Consider the following 16,884-nt stretch of genomic DNA (forward strand, 5'->3'; position numbering starts at 1 on the left):
TGACATCTACTTGCTGCTTGGATGAAATGGAGGCTCATCGACGCGTAGCTCGACGCCGGTGCAAAGCTCGATGCTGCGGAGGGATGAGGGGGGATGCTAGCAAGCAGGTAGCTGCGCGGCTCCAGCGATAGGGTGGGTGAGTGTGGTCCCTCGGAGCGAGGTGCCCCTGCGGTGGAGGTGGCACGCTGCCCGCGGCAATCACATGCGCTGCTTGCGAGGACCACGGCGAGGCACCCCTGTGGTGGAGGAGGCAGCGCTGCCCGCAGCGAGCACATGCACTGCTTGCGGCGAGCGACCCTGCGCTGGAGAAGGTGAGCAGTGGGCGGCGCGATGGAGTCGAACGCAGAGGGTTTGATAGCACGATGGATAAGGCCTTCTGAGCGAGCGGACAGGAATGGGTCAACGGGTGCGTCCGGGCGGATGGGGAGGACGGACACCCTATTCTAATCATTATCGTTAACGAGCAAAATTGTCTGTGCGTTGCAACGGGATCCAATGCATATACGAATTGAACTCCATATCATTGCTAGATGAGAGTTGTTAGCGGGAGTCATGCGTCTGGGTCAAGTACGAGATACGGAGGACACCCCCAATACATATTGGAAATGGACCATGCGAGTTGTTCTAACTCGTATCAGTATAGAAGTATAGGTCATAAGTCCGAATCAAATAAAAAAATGGGCGGAAGGAACTCTTTGCTATCTGGATAGTTAGAGGAGGTGGATAAAAAAGAATAAACGTTTAGCTATTTTATATTAGGTATACAAGTATAGTTATATAGATATATATTAGACTGGATGACAAACTATTATATTTATTAAGGTTGATTAGCTGGAGCATCGGTTGATCTAGATTGATTAGTGACGAAAATATCTATTTATTAGGAAATGAGAAAGAGACGATGACGAGCAATACTATCTTTATTATTTATTTTTCTATTTATATAAATAAAAAAAGATAAAAAGAAGAAACAAAAAGATCACGGAGGGAAAAGCGAAAACGGAAAAAAAAAGAACGAGAGAAAAAACAACCGGTCACGGACAGCAACACTTTCCACTGAAAAAAACAGACGCGGGTCTCGGCGAACAGGTTGGATGAAAAAGAATTATGATAAGAAAGAAAAAATAGATTATAATAATATATATGGAAGATATAGTAGAGTAGGTATAGATATATATAGATATTAGATAGAGATTAGGATTCCTATTCAGCTTATTTGATATCGCAGAGTTGTATTTGGATTTGGATTTGTAGCTATCCCAAACCTATCATATAAATCAGGAGAGCTATAGACAACACAGAGTTAGTTAGAAGGAGGTGGACGAAAAAAATAGATTGATGAAAAAATGGCCGAGATATAGATATAGATTTTATAAAATTTTGAGGCACCCTAGGGATCTCCTCCACAGTCTTTTTGTTTAAAAAAACTACTACAACCAACATTTATATTATTTGATGACCAAATTAAAAGGCCATGTCAATTAGTATGAACCAAGCTATACATCGACGCGTCTTCTGTACACTATAGGTACATCCATATATTTTACTAATGCTGGTCAAACTTTACGATATTTAACTTTTGAATTGTACTAGTTGGGGTACAACCCCCTAGTTTTTCAATGACGAAGTACGTAACTAAGGAACCTTAATAAGGCTGGCGTCTTGTAGTCAAACTATTAAAGAGCGAGTTTTTGTGAGGGGGCTCTTCCTCTATAATAATCGTTCGATCTATACACCTTGCTATATGAGCTCTTCATCATACGTGATCTTACTCTTTCTCTGTAAGAACCATTCGATCTACACATCGTGTTATATAAGCCCTTCATCATCCGTGATCTTACATGTAATATTTAAGACTCCTATTCAATCCTAAATACAAGTTTTTGTAGACATATATGTGCCACACATGTATAGGTGCCCAATTAACGTACATATGTTCCCAACGTATGTACGTGTCCAGTATCAATTCGTATTCTGGTATATCAACTATTTTAGTAGGAGGACCATACTTATGCACGCAGAGATTTGGTTTAAAGAAACTCAAAAGATAACATAATTAATTAAAATTTATAAAAGGAAAAGAAAGGATACACCAACGTATGTACGTGTCTAGTATCAATTTGTATTCTGATATATCGACTATTTTAGGAGGACCATACTTATGCACGCAGAGATTAGGTTCAAAGAAACTTAAAAGATAACATAATTAATTAAAATTTATAAAAGGAAAAGAAAGGATAGGATACAATCGGAAAACAAGGAGACACGGAAAGGAAAGAAAAAGGAAGGTTGTGCATGAAAAAAAGGAGCCATCGTTCGTCTTGATAATGTTTTCTTTTTCTTTTCCTAATGCAACTAATAAATAGATTAATTAAACGAAAAATAATAAAAATCTAAATGCACGTTATTTTGTTTGTTATATGACAAAAAAGGAAGAAAAAACTAACACGTGAGGAAGATGCTGACTACCGAGCCTCTTCCAACGGTTCTCCAGATCCAGGAATAACGGATTGACCTTTCCTGGATCCGTTTTCTCAATCAAATAATTAGAAATTACAAATTGAATTCCTTGGTTAATAGGCCAGTCACATTAAGCAGCCCAATAGAGCACTGCTCCTTCTACACCTTGCATTACTTATAGTACCATATTGTGAATGAACAGCAGCTGCAACATGGAGGTGGAAATAAAACCAAGGCACGCAAAACAACACAATTCACACGTGAGGACATACAACCCCCTAAATCAAAATAATGTATGACAAAAAAAGGTGAAAAACAAAAATCTAAACATGTTTGTAAGAAATAATGGGAAAAAAGATCAAACAAAAAGGAAAAAAACATAAGGTTATGTTGTTTACGAGGACAAAAAGTAGAAAACATAAAGTTATGTTTAGATGGACCTGCTAAATAAATTAATGCTGTATTATTTAAGTCATAATTATTTTGCATCTAAAGATGCTTCTTTATTTATATATGTTCATTTAATAAAGTCATAATCCCTCACATTGTTTGTATGTCCCTACAGTAAACATTGGGTAGCCAAGTATGTAAGGATAACTGTTGAAATATATAAGTAGTAAGCTCACTCCAAGATGAGTGCTCTCATCTCCAACCTCTCTACACCCTCCGGTAGCACAACTAAGACTACGACGGGTTTTCCACCCATACAAGGGTAGAGGTTCTCCACCCATAAGAGGATAGGTCGAAAGAACTATGGATAAAGGATAAGACAGGGGCAACACGAGCCATTCAAAAAGATGTCAAGTCAAAGTGTCGCGATATATGCAGCTGAGGCATCCTAACAAAAACTATCTGAACCTTGTTCTACACAATTCGATCAAATTGATCAAGCGCTTGCCATCTACCTTTATTGTACATCGATAATTCAATTAACATTTCCATTGCATTTCAAATAATTTTTAGAAACACGCGCGTGTCGCATGTGCATATTTGCTAGTACAAATAAAACATCTGAGGTTTTTTTGTTTTTCTTTTTTTTTTACGGAGGGAATTGGAGTTACATATACATATAGATATGTGGAGTCGTCGAAGGTTGATTTATATATTCTAGTTTTGCACAAAATTAAAGTAGGCGCTCTCGTGCTCTCAATTTGTATGATCAACTTTTGATATGCGTAGCCCAGCAACGTCGACTTCAAACCTTTCGCTCAGCTTATTCGCTGGTTGGTTTCTGAGCTGATAAATCTGGCTCGTGCTGATTTATTGGCTGAAACCAAAAAGCGAACATGCTGACTATGTGTATATGCCTAAAAATAGATGGATGTGGTCCATCCCGCTACTTGTTAGTTGTGTCCTCTCCTCCATTCCATTAGCTTTTTGCGTGTTCTTGGCTCGACAACCAGGTTACCGTACCGTCTCTCTATACGAAGTTGCTTCAGTAGAGATCAACACGGCCGGCTAGCTAGCAGTCCCATTCAAGGTCTCGAATATATACTCCATCTATTCTAAATTATTTGACGCTTTTAATTTTTGTATCGTAAGTTTAACTTGATTTATAGAAAGTACGTGTAATATTTGTATCCTCAAATAAATTTATTAAAAAAACTAGATTCAAAGATCTTTCCAATGATATCAATTTTATATCATAAATATTAATATTTTTAATATATATTTTATCAAAGTTATTTCTCGGAAAACGAAAACGATAGATATTTAGAACGGAGAGAGTATATGTATTTCTTTCGATAAGAGAAGCTTTATTAATTTTAAGATGGTTGCATCTAGATGATATAAAGATCTTGAAACACTCGTAGCCTCAGGATACACATGCCCTTTAAAAAGATTTAAAAATCTCAGACGCACAAATGACACTTAATCCATAGCCTTACAAAAATTTTAAAAAGCTCATATACACACAAATAACACTCTATCCGCAGATTAGACTGTCATATATATTTGTTCGCATAGAAAACTCGTTAGCCACCTGCACCAATCATTGAGATCATCTCACACGTATATACACATGTCCCTGAGATCATTGTATTGTCCCAAATTATCCGCAACTTAAATATAAACCTTTTTTTATTTATATATGTATCTTTTGGTGTCTTCAGATAGCGCTAGTCAATCATATCATCAGTTACCATTCAACCAAGCCTTGTACTTTTCGCAGATGTAAAGATGTAGAAAGCAGCAGCGACTAATAATAATAATAATCCAACACGCGACAAAAAGTCAAAGTCCAATCAAAACAAAAGTGTTTTTATTTAATTATGGTTTATTTATTATATATTATAATATACTCCCTTCATACTAAAAAATAAAGTCCTTTTGGACAGTGACACAGTCTTCAAAGCATAACTTTGACTACTTATTTTTATAAAGATATTTATCAAAAAGTGATATATGTAAATTTTTGTGAAAGTATTTTTCAAGACAAATCTATACATACGATTTTCACATTTCCAAACTTAACGACTTAAAAGTTATTCATGATTTATATTTTCAATATTTGACTTAAGTCTTGTCAAAACGACTTTATTTTTTTAGTACAAAGTAAGTACTTCCTATCTAAAGCGTCGTCATTAGCTAGATTATTTATTCGTGACTTCAACGATGCAATATTAACAATCATAAGCGTGGCCATCGAGGCCCGTACGGCGTCCAACCCATGAGATCCAGTTGCTCAAGGAACAAAGCAAGTATTCCGTGAGTGCGTTCTCTTTATATAGGCAATAGATACAAAAACACTTTGAATTTATCATTTTTGCAATAATATACGTATATATTTTTATTAGAAAAAGAAGGAAGTTCTATTCTAATATCAGCATAAGTTATATATACACTCAACCAATATTTATAAAAATCACCGGTATTTAATTAATTAATTTTACTAGATGAATCGCATGGTCCACAAGGCAAACATGATCATGAATAATCTAAGGCTTTGTTTGTTTTAGCTTACAGATTATAATAAATTACAATATGCATATGTTGATGGGAAATGGGGAAATAGATTGTTGCATTGTAACAATTTATATTAGGATCTGGTTTCTTACAATCTGTAAGGCATGTTTGTTGGTTTGCAACTACAACAGACATGCCATCTTCTAATTATAACAATGTCAATGTATATATAGTGAAAAGTTTATTTTACATGAAATTTGTGACAAACTAATTCTGAGGGAATTTTGGTTTCAACTGGATGTAACCTTAATTTCCATGTGGAATTAGTTTGCTGATTTTTTTAATATTTTCAAAGAAAAACCTGTTTATGTTCTATCTTGTATACCATGTCGATGGAAAAAATTACTTATATCAATTTGTGATCTGAGAGTAAATCTAGAAGAAGAAAAAACATTTGTTATTAGTCTTCTCAATTCATATACGCCTAGCATTTCCGAGGATGCCATTTTTCTAAGGTCCTGTTTGGATCCTTGAAGTTTAATTAAATCTAATAGTTATAATTTAGGCATAGATTAATTAAGTTAATATGGTTGTATATGGAATATATTTGTATATTATTATTAGCCATACAAGGGAGATACGTATATGTTGCATTTCTACTATAGAGAAAGTAAATTGAAGAGTGTGCTATCAGTTGTAGAGTAGAAATATAGCATGATGGTCTATAGAATCAATTTCATCTCCCACCCTATGAATTTGAGATAGACTTATATGTGAACTTGGGAAAATTATGAAATATCAAATTCCAAGCCAAATAACCTAATATATTAAGTAAATTCTAATTCCTCCAAAATGAAAGGATCCAAACGGTCCCTAAATGAAATTAATCACTCTTTATTCGTCAATGTGATTTCCAAAATAAGAGAAAAATGACCACATATCTTACAAAAGTATATATATATTCTTCCTGATAAATCTTCCAACACTAGTTTTACATTGTCATCTTTCTAATTCTTCATATATATGTGTGTATGTACGTACTCCCTCCGTCCCAAAATACTTGACCTTATAGAGTTCAAATTTTAATTTTGTCTCAAAATAAATAGTTATCATTCGCACATCTCAATGTATCTTTCTCTTCTCTAAATATACCTTTTCTTTTTTTCAATACATTTCTATCTCTAATTCTAAGGGTACTAAAGTCATTTACCTTGAGCATTAATATCTGTCATGCATATATAGATCTTAAAAGTCTACTATTATGAGATAGAGGGAGTGTATATGTATGTGTCGAGGACCCAATACCGGGGTACCCAATGAGATGGAACTAATAACCATCGAACGTTGACGCTTTCGGTCAGACAAGAACGCTACTACGCTTCTTGTCCGAACGACGGAAGATTGGTTCCGCCTCGCTTGACCCCCGAGGGCTAGACTCCGCCTCGCCCGACGGCTGAGGGCTGGCTCCGCCCTGCCCGACGTCCGAGGGCGGGCTCAATTCCACACGCAATACACAGCCAAGCAGCAATCGAGCTCTTGACATCCTTTCGACCTTTCCATCAGAGACTTGGGACATGTCCCTCTCTCGGCCGTTTGTACCCCCTACTATGAACCTTTTTCAGTACTAATAACATGAGTAGCAACAAACTGGACGTAGAGACATTCTGCCTGAACCAGTACAAACCTTATGTCCTTTAGTACACCATCCAAGCCTAACGCACAATAAATATAAATTTACTAGTTGATGTTTGTTCGAAACACCGATAGTTGGCGCGCCAGGTAGGGGCCTTTGCGTGTTCCAAATCAAGCCTCGGATGGCTGGCCACGCAATTAGCTGGGTCCTAGGCACACACGTGCATTTCGGTGACCTGGACTTTATCGTCGTGGTGGGAGGAGAGTTGGCGTTGGCCCACGCCGCCATCCAGTCTCTCTCCTCCATCGGCTTCAACTACGAGAAGCTTGAGCGCCAGCCCGATGTCTCCCTTGGACCCTAGCCGTCCAGGGAGGACCCGCGCCACCTCACCCTCTCTCTGAAACACTCCACACGGAGCACCCCGACGGCGCTTCCGTTCGGTCTCTGCAACGCCACGGCAACCGTAAGCCACCTTGTGGCACAGCGCATGATCCCGTCCCCCGTGAACAACGAGTTCGTGGGGATGATCGAAAGCGTCACAGAATCCCTCCATTGCCTCCTCACGGAGGGGCCGGGTCGGACTCTGGCTCTAACTTCAGCAGGGGGAGCCATCACCCCTCCCGGGAATGTTTACGCGGTCACTTGTGTGTGTCCTGCGGTGCCTCGTGCATGTGTCTTTCCTTCGGTTATCCATCAGTTTCAGTCAACCTCTCCACCACACACACTCTCTCTCGAGATCTGGTTCTTGTTAAAAACTTGTGCGTGTAACACGTTGGCAACTTAGATATACACAGTGCGATACATGCACATATATATGCCTCTCCATGCATTCCTTTTAGTGAGGGGTTGATGAGTGATTTTCGTTGAGCACTAATTTGTCCTAAATAAAAATCCTAAAACACCAAGTTTTTTGGGGGTGGAAGGAGTAGCCTTTACTTTCATGGCTCATTTGGTTATCACGGATCTGCTCCCTGGAATAATTCATGGCTAGATTTGCTTCTCTAATTTGTATAAGCTTTCATCATCTGGAACAATTCCTGGGGGAATCCAGACTAACCGAACAGGGCCTAGATCAATCGCATGGTCCACAAGGCAAACATGATCATGAATAATCTAAAGCTCTGTTTGTTTTAGCTTACAGATTATAATAAATTACTTTATGCATGATTATGGAGAAATGGAGAGATAGATTGTTGAATTGTAACAATATATTAGGATGTGGTTTCTTACAATTTGTAGGGCATGTTTGGTTTCATTTGGCAACTACAACAAACATGCCATCTTCTAATTATAACAATGCTGATGTATATATACTGAAAGGTTTATTTACAAGAGATTTATGGCAAACTAATAATTTTGAAGGGAATTTTGGTTCCAACTGGATGTAACTGTAATTTCCATGAAGTAGTTTGCTAATATTTTGAGGAATATATACCGTATTTTTAAATAAAATCATGTAAATAAAGTTTTGTCTTATATACTGTGTCGATGCACAAAATGACTTTTATTAATTTGTCATCTAAGAGTAAATCTAGTAGAAGAAAAAAATTGATATTAGTGTTCTCAGTTCATGTGTGCCGAGCATTTCCGAGGAAGCCATTTTTTCTTGATGAAATTAATCACCAGTTTTATTTTGTAAATGTGATTTCCAAAATAAGAAAAAAGGATCATGTGTATCTTATAAAAGTATATATTCTTCCTACCAAATCTTATTTCCAACACCAATTTTACATTGTCATTTTTCTAATTTTTTATATTGATGGCTCAAACCAAAAACGTATGTTTGACTGATATCAATCATAAAATATACTTTCTCCGTCCCAAAAGAATGAAACTCACACATCCCGATAAGTCAAACACTTATAATTTAACTAGATTTATAGAAAAATAGCATCAATATTTGTATCTTCGAATAAGTTCATGATAAAAAATATATTCTATTAGTATCTAGTTATACTTATTACGTATCATAAGCATTACTCATTCCATCCTAAAATATAGTGCGTGACTTCTAAAATTTAGACTGAAATATAATGCATTCTATGTGATGACTATGCCTAGATTTGACAAATTTTTTTAAGAATAAAACCATAATTTAAGGAGAAACTCTTTAACTGTGTATAATCGATGGGTACATGCGTTATTTGAGTACTCCTTAAGTTGTCTTAAAATTTTTAGAATGCATTGTATTTGAGAACAGAGGTAGTAGTATTTTTTATATATATTTAGTTAGACTTAGGCTATATATGGACTACTTTAAAAAAAATTTCTAATGAGTTCTACTCATCAAAAAAAAAATGAGGAAAGTTCTACTCATCAATTAGCCTCAATCAGTTTCTGTTAGACCATGGTTAGTTTTAGGCCTTCTAATAAACGTCCATCCAAACAGGCCTTTAGATTGTCTGATTCATCCAGAAGTGACAATTTCTTTCTTTTTTTTTGATAAAGGGAGTACTCCATCCATATAAAAGAATGTAATTCTCGTATTTCAAAAAATCAAATGCTTTCAAATTTGACCAAATTTATATAAAATACTAACATTCATTATACAAAATAAAATAGAGGAAATACGTGTTGTCTGACAAAACATCGGTGTCATCGCCCTTGTCTGTTACGTTCCACATGCTGCTACCAGCTAGTGCTATCTTCTGCAACTCTATCTGACGACAAACCGCAACACGCTGGCTCTTGTCACTTGTCAAATCCCCATGCACACACTCGTAGCGGGGCAAGGTACATGAGGTCGCCGTGTTCAGTAGAGTACACTAAGGTAGTGTTTAGTTTCCAAAAATTTTAAAGATTTCCCGTCAATCTTTAGACGCATGCGTGAAGCATTAAATATAAATAAAAAATAAAACTAATTACACAGTTTAGACGAAATTCACGAGACGAATCTTTTAAGCCTAATTAGACTATGATTGAACATTAATTGCCAAATAACAACGAAAGTGCTACAGTGTCATTTCGTCAAAAAATTCACCAACTAAACAAGCAACCAAACAAGCTAGGGTTGTTGGTGCTGATTGCCCGTATCTCTTTTTAACATATACTGCAAAATACACTCTTTGTTAATAGCAGATTCCAAGGAAGAATACTCTTTTTTTTTTGTATTTTGGTTTATCTTAGCTAGGGGCTGGGTCGTCTACGCGGTCACGGTGTGTGTCCCGTGGTAACTCGTGCAGGTGTCTTTCCTTTGGTTATCAATCAGTTTCGGTCAACCTCTCCACCACCACACACACACACTCTCGCGCGCTCCTGTTAAAAACATGTGCGTGTAACACGTTGGCAACATACATATACACAGTGTGAACCTTAAAAAAACTAGGGCCGCGGGGTAGACACCTCCGAGCTATTTTAGCTTAAGGGTAGAGGATTTCTCACCTAGCCCGAGAAAACCCCCGAACCCCATGTCCCGCCCGCACACAGGGCCCGTTACCTGGTAAGAGGGCCGATCCATTTTACCTATGCTTTGGGAACGTGGGACAGACGATGGGGTTTTTTTCCACACCGCTAACCAGAAATTCGTCTGACCAAGGATTCGAACTCTGGTCACGGGGGACGCCACCAGAGGCTTGACCAATTGGTCTAGCAAACGTAGGCGGTGTGAACCTTATATATTCCCTCAATTCCAGTAAAAAAATGGAAATCTCGCTTCTCGAGAAGTCAGACGATTTCAATTTTAACTAGATTAGAAAATAGTATTAACATTTTTATCTTTAATAAATAGGGTTATTATTATAAATATATATTTTATGATTAATCTAATAATATTTATTAAATAGCATAAATATTAGTATTTTTATATGTTTTTTTAAATTGTTTGAGCACTCAAGAAGCGATTTTTTTAGGGGGTGGAGGGAGTACTCACTAGTAGTACTCAAATGTGGCCATTGTTAACTACTACCTCTGATAAAAAAAAAAGGATACAATATTAGGTGCATTTTTTGTTAAAGTGTCTAAATTTTACTAGATATATAGGTAAAAATATTGACAATTATAACACCAGATATATAGGTAAATTTTACTAGCTATATATAGAAAATATATCTCATGATAAATCTAATGATACTTATTTGATCTTATAATTACACGTAAGATGCTTTAATTTGATATTATGCTAGCATTACATTTTTTTTACAGAGAGAGTAGCGATAAAGCGATATTTATCCATGTGCATGTTGAGAGAGAGATATGACCTCGTGATGGCATTGATACTAGAATAATCCTCTGATAGCTTTTGAGGTTTGTTCAAAGCAAACATAATTGGGCCTTGTTTAGATGCCACCAAAATTCCAAGTTTTTTCACTCTCTCTCCATCACATCAATTTTTAGCCGCTTGCATGGAGTATTAAATGTAGGTAAAAAAAATAACTAATTACACAGTTTAGTTGGAAATCACAAGATGAATCTTTTGAGCCTAGTTGGTTCACGATTGGACAATATTTGTCAAATAAGACGAAAGTGGTACTATTCATCGGTTTGAAATTTTTTCAGCATCTAAACGAGGCCTTGGTTTGGTTCTCAGTTTCTCACGGCCGAGATACTGATAAGACTTTGTTTCAAAAAAAAGATACTGATAAGACCCAATCACACAAGAGAGGCCAGTGACGCAACAGAGCATTTTTTTCTCTAAAGCTGCAGTTGCTGGGGACAACCTAACGCTGACCAGGAGAGAAGTGACTGATGTGCCACTCGGATCGTGGTCAGTCATGGTCCATCATTACCATACCAAACCCCCTGAAGATTGTAACGGCGGCATACATCCGTCGTCAGTTTGTTCTTGCGCATGCAGCACCTGCATCGTGTGCACTATGATATGATCCTTCGTTCTCTTTCCAAGAATCGTTCAAGAAAGGACTGCTTAGATAGAGCTAGTGCAAACAAGGCCAAGATGTCGATCACTTTTTGGAGATCTTTGCTGGTGAAACTAACTAAACGCGTTCCATGTTTCACTTTAATCATGGTTTATTTGAAGGTAGTATAGCTAGATTGTGAAAGGTAGCTAGCATTTCAACTGAAATGGTATAATAAAACACTGCATGCACTACCAACTGAAGTCATAAAAAACGTGGGGGTGTTTGGGATTGAGACTGTTCTGCTCCACGTATTTTAGCCACCGGCTCCACGCACTCTGTTCGGGGAAAATGGATGGAGTTGTGAGAGCACCAAAGAGGTGCTCCACGAACTCCAATTTTTTGTAGAGCTGCTCCATGATGGAGTTTGTGGAGCGGTCCCAAACACCCCCGTACTGGCCTATTCTCTTCTCAACTACCACAAAATCTTTCTGTATATGTGAACCCAAAGCGACGAATCGATGATGAAACAGAACCATTATGCTATTTAAAAGACTCTGAAGAGAGTAGTAGTATGTTTTATCAGTTTAATCCGTGGCAGAGAAAACTAAGACGACATTTTCAGAGATAAAAAGGATTTAATTTGTTGAACATGCAGTTATCATGAAAAGGCTAGGTAGATAGAACAGAAAATATCGGCAGCTTGGTTTTTTAGTTAGAGAAAAGAAGCTGTCATATTCAGTGCACTAAAAAGCTGTAATATAAAGTAGGGCAGAGAAATTAAGGCCAAAACGCTTAACGACCGCCATTATATTGATTTCACAATAATTGGACAGAACGAGAGATTATTGTCTGATGATAGATGGAGGCATGAATTGAATGAGGCCGGGGGCCGGGCCACCTGAAGCTAGCATTGCGATTTGCCAATTTCAATTTTTGCAATTTGAATGCATGCATGTTGCATGGTCCTCTGTAAGCTAAGTGTGCTCATCACAAACCACCCTATACTGCTCCTACGGCTCCTGCTGCATTGCATGCTCTGCCCCATTCACTTCACGACAGATCTGTGGCCTGAATGAAATGTACCATCGCGCAAAAGTGATGAATAAGTGTGTCATCAAAATTTAACCATCTTTCGTTAGTACCTTTGGAGTTTGAGAGTCGTCCTTGACACCAGGTTCGCCTATATATGTGAACGAGAGCGTGTCCACGAGACCAGGAGGCGGAGGGAGTGGATGCGCCATGTGCATGCAGCATGCGGTTAACTAAGCTAAGGCAGGAACATGGACATATGCTCTTGCTATCTCCTGAAGGTGTTTTGCTAAGCAGAGATGAAAACGATTGAAAACTGTATATATGATGAATACAAAAAATGTTCAGAAAGGAACTGTGAAGTCGTAGTTGTGGTTTTATTGCAAAATTGACTGAAAGTGATAATTAAGTTTATGTTTTGCTAAAATATAAAATACAATGGCCGGAAAGTATATATCGTAAATACGAAAACGATTCAGAGCGGTATGGGAATTCCTGGCATGGTTTCATTTTCACCCCTAATTATAATTATAACGATGAGCATCAATATATATAATATATGCAAGAGTGAACAAACATATGTGTAGTATAGGGTGGTTTTTTGCAACAAAGTGCGGTGGGGATGGGTATTTGAAACAAAACGTACTAAAACCGTTTCAAATTATAGTTCGTTTGATTTTTTGACCTCAAGTTTGACCACTCGTCTTATTCAAAAATTTATGCAAAATATCACTTCTTTTGTTGCGGTTTGCTTTATTAACAAAAGTTCTTCAAGAATGACTTAAATTTTACTATGTTGGCACAATTTTTTTTAAATAAGACGAGTGGTCAAATTTGGAGTCAAAAAAAGTCAAACAAACTATAATTTAGAACGGATGGAGTATTATTCTATGGTGGTGATCGGTATGAAGGTACATTTGGGGTGTTTCCTGCAAATGTTTTAGGCTGGGCATGAATCACGTGTTGGTATTGCATTGGTTCGAGACTTCGAGTTCGATCGAGCCGGCTTGGCCTGTCACAAATGACGATTCCCTGGTTCGTTTTAATGCCTGATTTAGCTAGATAGTACGTACTACTTAGTACAGTACGTGGAGCAGTCTGTATTGATCTCTTGGTACTTCTAGAGTTCTACTAGTACGTAAGTATATTCTTCCTGTACGGAAGGAGTATATAAGTACCGTATTACCACTACAAAAAAATATCCTTATACATGACGGATTACTTTGGTCACAGACAAGCGAAAATACGTCACAGTTAACTCACCATAATGAAAAAGAACATCACAGATTAGTGCAAAATCATCACTGCATTAACATCAGCACATCTTATAATACACCAATCATACAAGCAAACATTGATTCTTTCATTTATTGGCATGTCCACTATTGTCACATATAGTTTAAGTACAATCAATTCACAGCCAAACTAACAAGTACGTCTGAACTAAGATTTCATCTCTAGGGAGTCTAAAATAAACAAACAGTAGTATTCATAATTCTACGAGTACTTCAATTGCCTTGCTGTCCATATGATGTGCTACCAAGCAAACTTCAGAAGCTTCCTGAAAATCAATATGAATATGAAATGAGTTAGTTTTGAGCAAAGATTCTAAAAACAAATGCCATCTATTTATTAGGATCCTAGTGGAAGACATAAACAATCAAAGTAGACTGTTCTAGGATTGCACTCATCAAAATCTGTGTTAACTAATAAAACTGATGGTTGTAGCTTTTAGGATTGCACTAGTCAAAATATGTGCTAACTAATAAAACTGATGGTTGGGTCAGTGCGCTGTTAAAGTGGTCCAAGCAATCTCTAATGGCCTTCTCAATATTTCTGATGTCTGTAATTAGAGTCAACATATCCAGATGTGGTTTGAACTTTGCTAATATCTCAGCCTGTCCAAAATTACTAATCAGATAGGAAGTTGCAGTATAATGTTAGCTTAGATGTAGTTTCTCTTATCCCCACCAGTGTCTAATCAAAATCACAAAGCTACCATAAAATAAGTGATATACGAGTATGTAAGCCACAACTCATGTAAAATGAGCTGTGGACAGCATATGCTCAAAATAACATTTGGGACTAACAGGACAAAGCTATATCAGTAAACTCTGATTGAAATTGTTTGTGCATCGAAGATACCTCTTCTTTTGAGTGAACATGAGACTTGTGAGTTCCATTCAACTGCTTTGCATCTTTGTCATAGTCGTTGACTAACACAGATATAAGCCTGTGCAGTGTGTTCCTCCTGAACAGAAATATCACGGAGACACCCTTCTTATTCAAATAACTAACTATATCTTCAGGATTTTCCAAGATTCTCTGGGAAAACACAATGTTGCAAGTTATGGCTAGGCACATATTTAACATATGGTAGGCGTAAGCATAACTCCAATCATTCTGATAAAAATGAGCAGGGCAAGTTTCAACATGGATCATAATTGTTAAGTGTCAACGAGCTTGGATGGTGAATTTTGCTTAGTACAGAGTTTTAACTTTTAAGAACTACAACCTGTAGGCATGTTAGTACTTGGCAGTTGGCACATAGCCACATAGGCCAAAGCTTTGAGAAAAACATCTATATATGCAGTATGATGAGTTGAATCATAGCTATAATTCTTGCAGAATCCAAACTTTGGTAAGGAAAATAGATCATATAAAGGACTACAACCTGTAGGCATGTTAGTACTTGGCAGTTGGCACATAGCCACATAGGCAGCAGCAGTAATAATTCATCTAAAGCTAGAGATCAGATGCATAATGGAGCCGATAGCTGGACAAGATAGTAACAAGCACCTCCCATAAGTACTTTGGTCAAACATTCATATATGAATAAACAATGAATTTATGAAATAGGTGAGCTCCATGCAATTGACGGCTACAATAATTATAAGTATACGCAAAACTAGATCCCAAATAAATATACCCAAAACTACGACAGCTAAAAATTCAAGGAGAAGACCACAAATATGACAGCGTCCTAACACTAACACGGATCTAAGAGGCAACCCTAACCCTAGATCTCAAATCAATATACCTGAATTCGATTCATGCATTAGTGTTATGCCCTAAAAATCACAACAACCTAGCACGGCCAGCACGGCATGGCCATCGCGCAGCGTGCGGCCAGCGGCTCGGAGAGGAAGCAAGTGAGGCAGTGACCGAGAGATCTGGACTACTCATACCTTGATGCCGCCGCCGTTCATAGATCGACACAGCCCCAGCGGACGACGACCCACATCCTCCACGAGATCCGGCGACCGCATCACTAGGGCGTCGTCGCATCGAGACCGTCCTGTTGCTCGCGCGGTGGCATCGGCTGCCCGTGTCTCGAGGCTCGTCAAGTTTTGGAGGGTTGTGACCTGCTGCCCACCGACGTACGGCCCTCACCCGTTGGGGGTGCGGCCTCTAGCCTGCTGGGACACGACCCTCCGCCGCTGGGGCTCGGCCTCCTACCTAGATCCGATGCCGATGAGGAAGGGGGTGAACGGTGGATGTAGGTGGCGGCAGATGGAAAGGGGGTGCGGTACATGAATACGTGTGGATGTGGGAGGGAGGCCGGTGGATTAGGTTTAGGAATTTGCTTTCCTTTATAATTTTTTTATTACCCACAAGTCCGTCGTAGATTTATCATAGTTGCCTAAATAATCTGTGAGGTCCAACCATGACTACAACTTAACCAATCGTCATAGATCTATCACCTCAAGAATGAACCGTCACGATGACAACATTCTATGATGGTTTCTTAAAAGGTCACTGGTGAACCTTCATGTATAAGGGTATTTCTTGTAATGTACTCCCTCTATTACAATACAAATTATAGATTGTTTTTGCTTTTCTAGATACATAATTTTTTTGTTATACATCTAGATCTACACTATAGCTAGATACGTAGCAAAAAATACGAATATAAAAAAATCAAAACTTTGGCTTACAATTTGAAATTAAGTACTTGATTGTAATCTCTCCATTCTAAATGATAGTTCGTTTTAGCATTTTTCACTATGTAAAAAATGATTTTTAGCAACGGTTTGATTTTTTGTAGGGGCGGCTGGT

Source organism: Miscanthus floridulus, chromosome 16 (genome assembly GCF_019320115.1).
Source record: "Miscanthus floridulus cultivar M001 chromosome 16, ASM1932011v1, whole genome shotgun sequence".
NCBI classification, from domain to species: Eukaryota; Viridiplantae; Streptophyta; class Magnoliopsida; order Poales; family Poaceae; genus Miscanthus; species Miscanthus floridulus.